The sequence below is a fragment of the Trachemys scripta genome, chromosome 7 (genome assembly GCF_013100865.1).
Source record: "Trachemys scripta elegans isolate TJP31775 chromosome 7, CAS_Tse_1.0, whole genome shotgun sequence".
NCBI classification, from domain to species: Eukaryota; Metazoa; Chordata; order Testudines; family Emydidae; genus Trachemys; species Trachemys scripta.
Window position 1 is genome coordinate 26,327,740 of NC_048304.1, and position 13,888 is coordinate 26,341,627.

General features: G+C 37.1%; 1 protein-coding gene across 5 annotated transcripts in view; it reads left to right on the plus strand.

Annotated features, from left to right (window-relative positions):
• The window catches only part of ERC2 (ELKS/RAB6-interacting/CAST family member 2), an 840,163-nt gene that overhangs the window by 756,361 nt on the left and 69,914 nt on the right, over window positions 1-13,888 (plus strand). For all 5 annotated transcript variants that reach the window (XR_004646570.1, XR_004646571.1, XR_004646572.1 and 2 more), the window contains one exon: window positions 8,299-8,495. The gene's annotated coding sequence lies outside the window, so the exon portion shown is untranslated. The remainder of the gene's footprint in view (window positions 1-8,298; window positions 8,496-13,888) is intronic.

Here is a 13,888-nt window from a genome sequence, read left to right on the forward strand (position 1 = left end):
CTCTGCCCTGGATTTCTCATGTGACGATTAGCAAGTCACTTAAGCCAAAACGTTTGCATTGCGTGACCCTTATTTTCTCAGTGCCCAACTTGAGATGCCTGAGCCTGATTTTCAGAAGTCCTGAACTCTGAGGTCTGAACATCAAGTCAACGGAAAATGTGGGTGTATAGGGACACACATTAAAAGGATAGGTTAATAAGAAATATTTTATAGATTGAACAGATGCTCTATTCCCTTAGCACTGTCCAGTCTGTGCACTGAATGAGGCACAGATACTGTGTAGATAAAAGCATGTTATCATGTAGTTAAGGGCTATCATAAAGCATATACCCAAGGGAGCAGAATTAAGGTTGCACGGGCAAGCTTAAACCCGGCATTGCATAAATTTCATGTGCTTGACTTTGCAACCTTTTTCTTTTAACAACCTTTTAATGTATGTGATACTGGGGCTACGTCTCCACTTGGAGCTAGGGTGTAATTTCCAGCTCACATAGACATATTTGTGCGACCTTTCATTGAGATGGCATGCTAAAAATCATAGTGTAGCCACAGTAGCATGGACAGCAGTGAGCGGCGGCACAGGCCAGCTGCCTCAAGTACATACCCAAGGGGTTCAAGGAGGTTTGTACATGGAGTAGCTAGCTTGAGTTGCCACTGCCGATGCTACTATGACTACACCAGTATTTTCAGCATGCTAGCTCAACGAGAGTGAGTGCAAGTATGCCTGTGTGAGCTAAGAATTACACCTGTAGGTCCAAGTATAGACATACCCTGGATCTCCTGGATGGTAACAAAGCTGTTTAAACATGTTTGGAAAAAATAGTTCTATTTTGTGTGTTCAAAACATGCAGTTTAACTGAAAAATGTAGTTTGAATTTATTAGAGTTAATGTTTAAGGCATTATTGTATTAGGAGTAAATAAGCATAGCCTTCACAAAGAGACAACAAATCCTTTCTTGGAAATTTAGCCCCCCTTTCTTACTTTCTATTAGAAAGTAAACTGCAAAAAGTACTACAGATAACTGCAGCTTTTATTTCCAACCTGACCTTCCATGTTCTGAAAGTAATTTGCCATACTGCTTCTCAGAGTCTGCTCAAGGACTTCCTCTAGCAGAATAATGTGGTTCTTATTAAGTACATCCTATAAGACCCTGGAGGATTGCATGCAAAGGAAATAAGACGTAGACACAAATGAATTTCCATTCTCCAGTCAGATATATGATATTGATTACCATGATGTATATGGAGGTTATTGTTAAGAAGACAAAGAAAGAGAATTAAAGCAAATGTCTGACAAATTGGCTGTCTTTATATGCAAACATGACAAGTGGTCTATATGGCTAACCAGAAAGAGGAGATGCAGGCTTCAGGCCAAATAATGATACAGTCAACAAATTTGTTTGAATCACATGCTCTCATGTAACTTCTCTTTTAAATAAGGCCTCATTTTAAATTACATCATCAGGAAGGACTTAAAAGTTTTACATGAAAAAATGATTGATTTTCTTTACTCCAAGTGATGCTTCACTTATATGAATTTTATTTCTTTACCATAGTACCAAGATGTTCTGTTAAAGTGGCACTTCTGGAGGAGTTTTTTTCCCCCTTAGCTCTTTCGTTAATGAAATACACTAGATATAACCTAATTACCCTGCAAGATCAACTATTTTAATTTTAAGTTTGTGTTTCCTACTGTAATTGTGTTGATGCTGAGGGATATGTTTTTTCTGTATTACTAAGTATTTTCTCATTAAATGGCAATGAAAGATGATTGAGTAGAGGAATAGACCCTAATAACATTAATGTAATGTTTCTTATAATTTGAGTTGTAGAAATTTTGGTTCTACTGTATCATGTGTAATGTAACTGAGTGTAGATTTCAGAGCCTCAGAATTCATTTGGTAGATGAGGACAACTTATACTAAACTGAAATTGCACAAGTGTAAAAAAGTTAACAGACTTTTATGCACAATCATTACATTTTATTCTTCAGAAATATGTAGAAGCTTTGTTAATCAGGAGTTCTAATATGACTTTCCTATTAAACTGTTTTAAACCATGAAATCTGATATTTTCACCATGACTAATCCATGAAATTTGTCAACTTTGTCCATGATTTACACAAGCTCTATTTATAAGGAGAACTTATTTTAGTCCTAAGGCATGGAACATTATTTCTCAGCATGCTTTTAGTATCTTTTTACTAATATGTATAAACAAAGTGTGCACATTCAATATATTATTTCAAGATCAGGAAGTAAAACATGACCAGCACTCAGTAGATTCCTCATAGCTAAGTATATGAGTCTTAAGCCATTAAGAAGAAAATAACCTATCATATGAAAGTTGGTAAGAATGGCTGTGATCATAAAGTTTACCTAAAATAATTGGATAACTTGCTTGCAGATTAAAAACATGTGTGATACTTGTATGTCTTTATGTTTTAGGCTACATACAGAATTAATTGCTGTCAGTGTAAAGCAGACCAAACAAAATAGATTTTCATCATCTCTTTGTTTAGAAAAATATTGAATGACAGTGAGCATAATTCTGTTTTGCATTTTGAGGGAGGAGGTGGCTATAGAGCATTCACATACTGTAGCACAATACTATATATGGGAAAAATGAGAATCCTTTATGTAAATGTAATAACGTGCAAGTAATACCATCAAAAGGGAAAAAGGGGAAAAAATCTCTTGCCTCTAGAATGTTAGTCCATTCCAGCTGTCCTCCATCACTTGGTAGGGAAAAGGGTTGGGAAAAGGCCAAAAAGCAAACATTCACAGAACATCCAATTTTTAGCAGAGTATAATGTCTTAATCAGTTTTTACAGAATTGCTTTGAACCGTACATGCTATAAATGTACAATACAGTCACATATTTAAGTAGTCACACTCCCTGTAATGATGAAAACAAGATGGCTACTTATTTATGCAACTACTCAATACTGTAGTTGACAGGAAAGCCATATTGACTAGTAGGGGGAGCAAGAGAATAAGCACTTGACTTTTATTCCTGGCTCTGCCCAGAGTTCCAACCCTCTGAACCTGCAATTTACATAGATGACCAATGCCTTTGCGCTGGATTTGATTCTTCTCTACGGGGCTCCTGCCTCCTTTTAGCATGGCTCATGTTGGATTCATTTACCATGGGAACTACTTAAGGATGGTTTCTAAACTGTGGAGAAGAACATTGGGTAAATTAATGCTAACAAGGATTAAACAGAACCATCTCTGTAGCTCTTCCACCAACCCTCTCATCTTGCAAAAAGAACAGGAGTACCTGTGGCACCTTAGAGACTAACAAATTTATTTATTTATTCTTGAAATCTTGCATCCTGCAGTGTTCCAGACAACCAGAGACGGGGTGGATGATGATGCAGAAGTGACTGTGGCCTGTGCTGGGATCCCTGGGATCCTTCTGCCTATGAAGGAAATGATAATTTTTCCAAACTTACTTAAGTACCTATTACTTGAGAACTAGAGACATTTATTTCAAGTTGTAAAATACTTTAATATAACTACTTTTGAGTTATTTTTGAGTGGGTAGCCATTTGTAAGCAGAATTTTCTCACTTACCTAGCTCAAAATCATCTAAATGGATTTTCTTCAAGCTTTTCCCAAAAATATTACATTTGGCATAAGACAAAGCATGAGGAATCTCCGCCCCCAAATGGAACATTCTGAGAATGTTCTGAGTGAGTAAAAATAGAAGTTTATAAGAAAAGTAAAATTTCATAGAATCATAGAGAAGTTGGGAATAGAAAAGATCTGTCTATTGATCTTCTGTTTTCATATAACACCTTCTAGTGTGGTACCTAAGAGCTGTAAGATTATCCAGTTCATCTTTCTGCAAATGCAAAACTGTTTCCTGCAGAACCTTTAAATGTTCATTGCCATGAATACTATCGCACCAAATACATGAATAATCAGTAAAAGTTATATAGACACTCATTCCAGATAACTCAGTCATTTTGGGATAATATTTGCATATATATTCAAATTAATATACAGGGAATTGTCCAGCAAAAGACTAAAGACATGCTTCTACAGCAGCCAAAGTATCACAAATGTGTTTGGCTTTATCCCTTTGATGCAGCAGTTTCAGAATATAGTCATGTGTATCCCACATTGAGATTCTTCTTCTTTGTTCCTATCTTAAAAATGTAATGCTGTGTTATCCATATAAAACATAATCTTCCAAAATGTATATTGGCTTTAGAGAAATCACCCATAAGTTCTACATCAATTTCTTTTTCCAAAGCATACATCTATCAGCTAAAAGTGCCCTTGTTTTGCCTGTATTATGTCACTCACGTCTGGAAAGAACTGAATCCTGCTGTTTTAGAAGCTGATCTCCTGTTGCTATTTGGCTATTTGTAGGATTCTGTCCCAATTCCCCTAATCCAATATTTTTCAATAGCACCATATTTGGACTCGTGCAAATTCTTTTTCTTCCATGTGAGGTTCTCAAAGCTGGGACAACATATATTGATATCAGAGTTTTAATGTTCTTTTTCAAAACAGTTGAGTCTCCTCAACTCCCCTGGGTAGAATATATATATCTATATTTTCCTTTGATCTGTTGTCCAGAAGTTTTATTGTACTTTAATATTATATAAATCAGCTACAGTGCACGATTTCCTGCTGCAGTCAGGTTTGCCATCTTCTTAAGTTGTTTTTTCCTGTTATAACTCTCTATTCTGAGTTCACTGATCCTGGTTCCTATTATGTCAAAGGTTAACTGATATCCATCCAACCTGTCTGTACGCAGCCTTCATTAGTTCTTTCACTGTGGTCAGCCTCTTCTAAGGTGAGAATACAAAGGAAGATGGTGTGTCTGATATAGCTGATGCATGCCAAAGATGTTTCTGTAAGGAAATCAGTTTTAGCCATCTTTGCTTTACTTTTTGGCATATGGCAAAGACTTACAGCTACCTTGAATTTGCCAGTAATTGGTTTCTATAAAAGTATAAACTGATCCCCATACGTAGCAAAATGTAGACAGAGCAAACTTAGGGATAGATTGCATAGTGCTTTGCTCTACAATTAACTCTGTTGAATTCAGAGAGACTACTTATGGTGTAAGGTACTATTCCATGAGTAAGAGAATCACAGTCTGGCCCTTAATGAGCTAGAGCACACAGGCATACATGCCTACTCACTTTGTCAGTTGGCCTTTCTCTGTTGAGAGGCAGTTTTGACCAAAATTACATAAGAATTAGTTTACTGAAAAGTTAAAAATGGTTGATTTATGATTATGATGATGATCATTTTACCATACCACAAAAATGAGAATTTCCTCATCAAGAGGTACTGTATGTGCCTTAAATGTAATTTTTTAAAAACATATAATGCTGTGTGTTTAACTTTACCTGTGTGTACTTCTCAAAAAAAGGTTAAAAATGGTATTAAAGAAATGACACACACTGAATAATTTAGTAGTATGTATTTCAGTTGTACCAAATATGGTATATTTGCAAGGCCCACTTTTAAACTGTACCATGTTTTCTTGCTTTCACTGTGATTGCCTCTAATCCACAACTCCTTGCCATTGCTGACTCACTACCATTAGAAGCCACTCCAACTATTGTCTGGCTATACAGAAAGAGGTACCGCAACTTTATTATTAGGTGTCTGGGACTACCTGGCAGATAAAAGTGTACAGTGCAGGTAACCCCAATGTTTACTCCATAATTACCCGGGGGGCTTTTACCAGCTCCCTGTTTTTCCATCCAGGTCCCTCCAGCAAATCCATTGCTGGGACCTTACCATCCACCCCCCACCTTCATAGGAAAGTTAAGGTGGGCGCTAATAATGGGGGTTGACTCCCTGCCAAGGAGTCCCCAACACTGCCTATTCGCTCCGTTACCAAACACTTCTTTTAAGTCCTTTTCCAAGCCATTTATCCAGTCACTGGTTGCCTTTCCTATGGAGTACCTGCACTGGACGTCCGCCCCAAAATTAAATAATGAGTTGCGATATATTGCCTACCGCCCTTCATGCCATGCATGAACAGAGCCCACCTGAACCCGCTGTGGGGAAGGCAAAAAAATCCCAACTCCACCTAGGTCAATATGGTAGCAAAGGAAAAATTCCTTCCCAGCCCCCCTCAACAAAGGGGTTGCTAGCATAATGCCCACAGCAGGTCTAGACCAAACCTGGTATTTTACCACCTAAGGGGGAGGGAGGGAGGGTGGGTGCCGCCTCAGCCTGCTCCATGCAAAAGGGAGGGTTAAGGTACAGGGCTGCCCCTTTTAAGCCCCTCATTCCCAGGGGATGAGTCAGCAACCACATTGACCCTTTTGCAGCATTTTTTATCTCCTCCCCCCCAAGCCATAAAGCACAGTTCCCTTCATTCAGCTAGCCAGCCAAATCCCCCCCCCCTTAAAGGTGCAGGGTGGTCATTAGCTGATGTTAAACACCATCTCCTGAAATGCCAACTCAGCATTGGGGGTGGGGATGAGAACAGACCGGTAGTACCAACAGCTACTGCACTGAGAGACTATTTAAACTACTAACGGGTTTTACTGATGGTGATGGTATACAGAAGATAGAAGAAAGAAGACAAAATGGGAAAGAAAAAGGCATGAGAGTATATGTGGAAAAGAGAGAAGAGAAAGAAATGCAGAGCAGACTAAAGGACAACAGTAGGGAGAAGAGAGTATGAGAAGAGAGGAAATTGGGAAAGATTAGAAGGAAGGGAAATATGGAATCCCCCCTACATAGTTTGGCCCCAGGCAATTACAGTTGGCAGGTACTATATGTAAGATTTGACCAAAATAATATGTTAATATTTCTAATTATGGAAGATACATAAAGGAATGGAATAATCATCAAGAGATTTATTTTACAAAATATAAAGTATAAAGATTTGTAAGTGCTTCTTCCACAATATTCATTTGATAAGTTTTGCAGATCTACTGTTCTTTTCCACTTGTACTTTAAAATTAATTTAAAGACTTGTTGTTATGCTTCAAATTGTGAAATCTCCTAAGGTCAATGAGTGAAGTAATTGACCTGCCTCCTGTAAGATAAAAATATGCAAGATAAATTACATAATTAGTTTTAATTACATAATTACAGTGTTTAATGTGTGGGGGTCAAAGGTTACTATTACATTTAGAAGTTATGGCAAAGAACACAAAAATAAGCAACATAGTTTAATTCTGTGTTTCTTTAAGGTTTTCTAAAAGAGGTTCAGTATGAGCTATCCTTGACCTAGAACATTGGATGATTATGGCAAATAATATATTGCTGTTATGCCTTGTAGAATCATAGAGACACCTTTGTAAATGGCTAAGTGCACTTTACCAAAGACTTCATTTAGATTTAAAGTATACTAAAGTTAATCAGCAGTGGGAACTCAACTGACAGCAATTTAATTTGATTGGGTAAGGTAATTACGTGATTACCAGTAGTGTTTATATATGCACAAGGATATTTTTATTGGAAAAATCTAATTGCTTTCTTACTAAGAAGAGAAAAAAACAAACAAATTTGTTATCACAGGTTAAGAGGATATCCTTCACTCCTCTATGAAACAGCTTCTTGTTATATATTAGAGACAAAATGAATTTGTTTTAGCTTAGAACATTTGCTGATTTGCAGCAGGATTATATTAAGTTCTTTTTTCTAAAATATAAGTATTAAGTCTTTGTGTGTGTGTGTGTGAATCTTATCACTTATGCAGGAATTTGGTGATACCCTAAAGATTTTGTTGTGCTGGTCATTCATGATCCCTTTTAATTGTGCAAGAACTGTTGCTTAAATACATCATAGTCTGTTTTTCCATCTAGAAAATGTACATAGGCCAAAGCTAAACCTAAGGCTCCAGATTATTAATGGTTATTTGGTTTTTCCATGTTAAAAAAAAAAGGCAATTATTTACTATACCAGAGTTAGAGTAGACAGCTGACAGAAGCAATGTGTTGCACGCTTATGAGACTGGATTTAGAGTTGCCTTCTGGGGCATTGCTGAGTGAAATCTCGTTTTATTTACTAACGGCCTGATGCATAGCCCATTTAACTCAATGAATCAGGCCCTGATTTTTCGTGGTACTGGTGATGCATGCCACTTTGCAGAGTTGTATCAGATGTCATTGAAGAGATGTAAGCAGAAAACTAAAGATGACAATAACAACTGAATGAAATGGGCTAATTACAATTTGACAAGTTTGGTCATCCAGATATATTTCTGGTTGTTCAAATACACTATTTCTCTCCCATACTTGTTTTTCCCTTATGCATGTTTTAAATAAAATATTATAATTTTGAATGTGTTGTCTTTTTAAACTAGATGATCCAGTCACTGTTGGAGGCACATAGCCATGGCAAATCTCACGCTGTACATTGATCACCTGTCCAACCTTTGCCTAGAGTGTGATCCCCAGTTCCTTCAAGAGTTCCATCTTTACCTGTCTATAAAGAGGAGGAGGAGGAGGAGGAGGAGAGACATCTGGGATAACCACATATCAAAGATTAACACCAGAGCAGGTTGAATCTTAATTTTATATTGTTTTCTAAATCAGTTGCCAGTACTGATTTAAATATTTGCTAAAGATTTTTCCTTGATGCATATAGTAATGTCATCAGACAGATTGCAGCATGTGACAAGTTTTTACCATCTTAAAAATTTCTTGATTAAACTTCCCACTTACCAAAATTATGCATACATTTTTCACAGGCCCAAAGTGTGAAACTGAATCCCAGGTCAGTCCAGAAAGTATAAAGAAATCAGTTAATGATGATCATGTTTAGTGATGTCTTTGAACAGGTCTCTTGCAAACATGCCTAATACAAAGTCAGAAATGATTTAAGAAGTCCAAAAATGTGGAGGTTATGTTATTCTTCTACCATCCTGTGCTTACATAGTTGAATGCAGGATCTCCAACAAGTACACTCATTTGCTCCAGGCATATTAAACTTACATTTCTTACCCATTCTTCCTCTTCCATTACCATGAGACCCTTGATATGCACAAAACAGACAGGGTTTCATTTACTATCCTAAGGACTGCCCCTCCAGGAGTCTAGCACAGCCCACACACAACTCTGGAATATGTCCAGCTTTTTTCCTAAGCAGAATGTGAACCTGTGACCTTGTGGGCCTCAGGCAAGAGGGCTGCCTACTGAGCCACCAATACCCAGGCCATCAATAAGTTTTAAATGCCAGTTGCAGACTTCATAGAGATAATGACTTCAGTGTGTAAAGGTTTTGTTGTAGAGACCACAGCTTAACATATGGTGTGATAGAGTAAATATGCTGAAGCCATTTTAGATCTGTTGTGTAACTGAACTGTCTTGATATAACAGTTTTTGTAGTACATTTCCATTCATGAGATATTATTGAAAGTGACACTGATATATAGGTTTAGGCCCAGAGTGTAGATATTGTACCAAGAAGGTTTAGCAAAAACAGAATGTTTTCATGAAATTGTTAGAGAGGAAATTTCAATGTAAACAGTTTTTGTTTGGATTTAAACATTCTCCTTCAGGATTTGCAACCCACAAATTGCAATGTTGTGCTAGTGAATGAGAACCTGAAAGTAAAAATACTTGTAACTGAGAACCAGATACTGAAAGTGTTGAGTCAATTTTTATTATGTTTGTTAAATGAAATGCAAAGACTAAACAAATATAAATCTTGAAGGGTTAGATTTAAAAATTATTTCAAATATAACAATCCAAGGCAACATTAGTAACACAGGTCAATAAATTTGTTTGTTTTTTAATATTATTTTTAACCTCAGAGTACCCCTTTATCATATGTTCTTGTATTGTTCAGAAATAAGATAAAATTACCCTAGATGAAGCCTTAAGGTTTCTGGCCTATTAATGTTCTCCATTTCCAATTTAGTAGTAAAAAATAAATAAAAGGTGTATGAGATTTTAGATAATTCTCATTCATTTACTGTTATTATTAATCATGGTTATTACTAGGGCCCTACCAAATTCACGGCCTTGAAAAACATGTCACGGACCGTGAAATCTGGTCTCCCCTGTGAAATCTGGTCTTTTGTTTACTTTTGCCCACAGATTTCAAGGGAGAGACCAGCGTTTCTCAAACTGGGGTCCTGACACAAAAGGGGGTCACAAGGCTATTGTAGGGAGATAGTGGTATTGTCACCCTTACTTAGGCACTGCTGCTGGCAGCAGCACTGCCTTCAGAGCCGGACAGCTAGAGAGTGGTGGCTGCTGGCTGGGTGCCCAGCTCTGAAGGCAGTTCAATCTATTTAAATGTTAATGTTTTTGATACAACTTCATAGATCAGTAAGCATTAAGTATGAACCTAGAAAACTTGACTAGATCACTAACATTATCAAATTAATTTGAATTTTTTTATCAATATTTCTGATTAGATAATATGTTTTCATTATTTATGCTACAGTTGAGCCCAGACCTGCAGATGCTTAATCACACATGTAGTCCTGACTTATGCAAGTAGCCTTACTGACTTAAATGTGTGCACTCATGTGAGTAACGGTCTGCAATATCAGGCCAGATTTTTATTTATTTTTTTGGTTGCACTAAAATGTTAGTTTTCCTAATGACAGATGAGAAATACTTTTAAAGTCTCTTGAGGGCTGTAGCTGGTATAATACTAGAACTGTAGATTTGCTTGGCAGTCCTTTTGTTATTTTTGTATGTCTGCTCCAAGTACTTCAAGAAAACAAGTGATGTGCAATATTTTTGTTACTTTGCATCCAGTAGATATACCACTTAATTTGGTATCTGAAATTGCTATATTGTGAACTGGCACTTTAACTGATACATAAACTGGTAAAATATAAAACAGAAATAGAAAATTAAATACACAGAAAGAGCCCTTTTTTAAAAAGGGTCAGTTTCTTCCACTCATGCTTATGTTAATTAGTACCTTACTCCACAAGTATCCCTATTGATTGCAGCAGGGCTACTCACAGAATAAGGAAGCACTCAGTATGAGCAGAGGTGGCAGAATCTGTGCAAAAGTAGATAATACTTGGGATAGATGATAATTTAATCACTGTTGAGACTCAGGTCCTTTATTTGTCCACAAGACAGATACAGCACATTTGGCAGCAGTGCATGTTTCCCTACACAGTTCTGTCACTCTACCTTAAATCCTCATTGGAAGGACCATCTTTTTACAATACCTACCGAGTAATATTGCTACATATCTTTCATAAACAATGTATTTCATAATGCACAGCAGATACAACAATAGGTGTTATAAGTCAGTACTATAATTAGTTTGCATAGGTGGGGGAAGTACGTAAGTGTACTTAAGTGTACACTTAAGAGTAATTAAGTGATGGAAACACGTGCCAGTACATGGATCTAACGAGCAGGATGATTGTTGAACACTGCAAAGAAGAGGTAGGTTTTGAGCTGCATTTGAAAAACAATTATGTTGATGAAGTAGAGAGAGGTACCAAGGTTATGAATATGATATAAATAGCTAGATAGTGAATACATTGTTTGTGATAGCTAGTGCAGTGGCAGAAAAGAATTGACTTCAAACAGGAAGATAGAGATTGGGGGGTCTGAAAGGATGATTGAGCTGACAGAGTAATTGGGAGTTTAGAGAGAAACTGGTAGGACCATAGCTATAAAAATCCTTGAAGATGAGAGCAATTTCTTAATGGATGGTGGATTATATGGAGGCCAATGGAAGTCTTTCAGGATGGGTGTATTATGGTTGTGTTTTTACCTATGAGAGGTCACGCTTATTACAATGTTCTAGAAAGACTGGTGGTTGGATATGCATGACTTTGGGAAACCATATGCATGATTACTAGGTACAGTAATCAACTAAAATGATTAGGGGGCTGGGGCACATGACTTGTGAGGAGAGGCTGAAGGAACTACACTTATTTAGTCTGCAGAAGAGACGAGGGGGGGGGATTTGATAGCAGCCTTCAACTACCTGAAGGGGGTTCCAAAGAGGATGGAGCTAGGCTGTTCTCAGTGGTGGCAGATGACAGAACAAGGAGCAATGGTTTCAAGTTGCAGTGGGGGAGGTCTAGGTTGGATATTAGGAAAAACTATTTCACTAGGAGGGTGGGAAGCACTGAAATGGGTTACCTAGGGAGGTGGTGGAATCTCCATCCTTCGAGGTTTTTAAGGCCTGGCTTGACAAAGCCCTGGCTGGGATGATTTAGTGGGGTTGGTCCTGCTTTGAGCTGGGGGTTGGACTAGATGACCTCTTGAGGTCTCTTCCAACCCTAATCTTCTATGATTCTTCTATGTTTCTAAGATGTGATGAATGAGCAACCAGAGTGAGTATCAAGACTGTAGCCAATGGGAGGCTGTGTTGTTGAAATGATAGGCAGGCTTGCAGTTATAGCACTGTGAAAGCATGTTAATATGGAGTCTGATGTTTATATGTATTTCCTTTTACCAGTTTAAAATTTGTTGCCTTTCAATTTCATTGGATATGCCCTTGTTCTTCTATAAAAAGAGATTAAATAACAGCATTCTATACCAATGGTTCTCAAATTTTTCATGCCTTGACCCCTTGTTACAACAGAAAAAGGTGTCAGGACCCCCACATTTCCCTAGTCCCTTTAATTTAGCTATAAAGGAAAGGAGGATATTCACAACCCCCTGGAACCTGTTTGCAACTGTTCTTGGAGGTCACGAGCCCTAGGCCAAGAACCCACAATTTATAACATTCATCATTTTATACACCTCTTCCAGGACATTCTTATTCATATCTCCTGTTAACTAAACAGTGTCTTCATATGGAAGTCTTTCCATGCTTCAGATCATTTTTGTTGACCCTCTCTGGACCTCTTCTGTTTCTGCTGTATCTTTTTTAGGTGGGGAAACCAGAACTGAATTCAATATGCCGCTTGAGGTATATCATCAATTTATTTAATGATATTGTAATATCTTCCATATTATTTTCTAACCTGTTCTTTATACACCTGAAGATGACAATCTTTTACAAAATAATTAAGTTGAATATGTGGCATTGATGATTGAAGTGATGTATGAAGCTAATGTAGTCAGGCTTATCTCTATGCCCTTTCAGTACTTAGTCATTCTACAGAGATGACCAGTGAGGGTGCCAGATGTGATGGTGGTTTTGATGTGGTCATTTATCCACTAGAAAACAGATTGAATCCACCATATCTTTTGGATAGGCTAACAAACATCTATAAGATGATAATGATTTTTGGTCATGATCAACCTGAGCTGTATTTATACCTGTGACTAGAGTTGAAAGGGCTGTGAATCCCATTACCCATCCCCTGAATCCTGGTCTTTTAAAGACTTAATACCATTTTTAATTTATGTATGTGTCTAGAGGAAAAGCAATCTGTTCATGTATTGGCCTTTAAAATACCAGCAACTCTTGTGTTAAAAAAAAAAGGAGATGTCAATCTGAATTTAGCAGCTTGTCAATAAATGATGATTGAGGATTTGAACAAGCATTCAAATGCTGGACTAATAACTTTAACCAGCCTGTCAGATAGCTTTAACCCACTCATATAGGAATGTATACGTATACGTAGCAGTCACTCATGAAATATGAAACTATGAGAACAGCTGAATAAATTCAGACACATTTTTGAACATTCTAACCTTTGTCTTAAACATTGGATAATATAGAAGAAAAACTAATACCACTTTCTTTTGTTTTTGTTATTCTGTTCAGTAACTGGGAAAACTTAAAATTTCTTGGAGTTGCTGGTTTAAAGAACAACTAGCAATTTTTTAACACTATGGTATATCTAGCCACCCCATATGAACTCTATTCCTTCTCACTCATTAAGGAATGAATCTGGTTTCTGTTTTGTTCAATACTGTATATACATCGCACCCATAAATATTTGAACTAAGTAAATACAGGATCTCAAACATAGAATAAGCTTTCAGTATAAATTGGGGGCTGGGAGT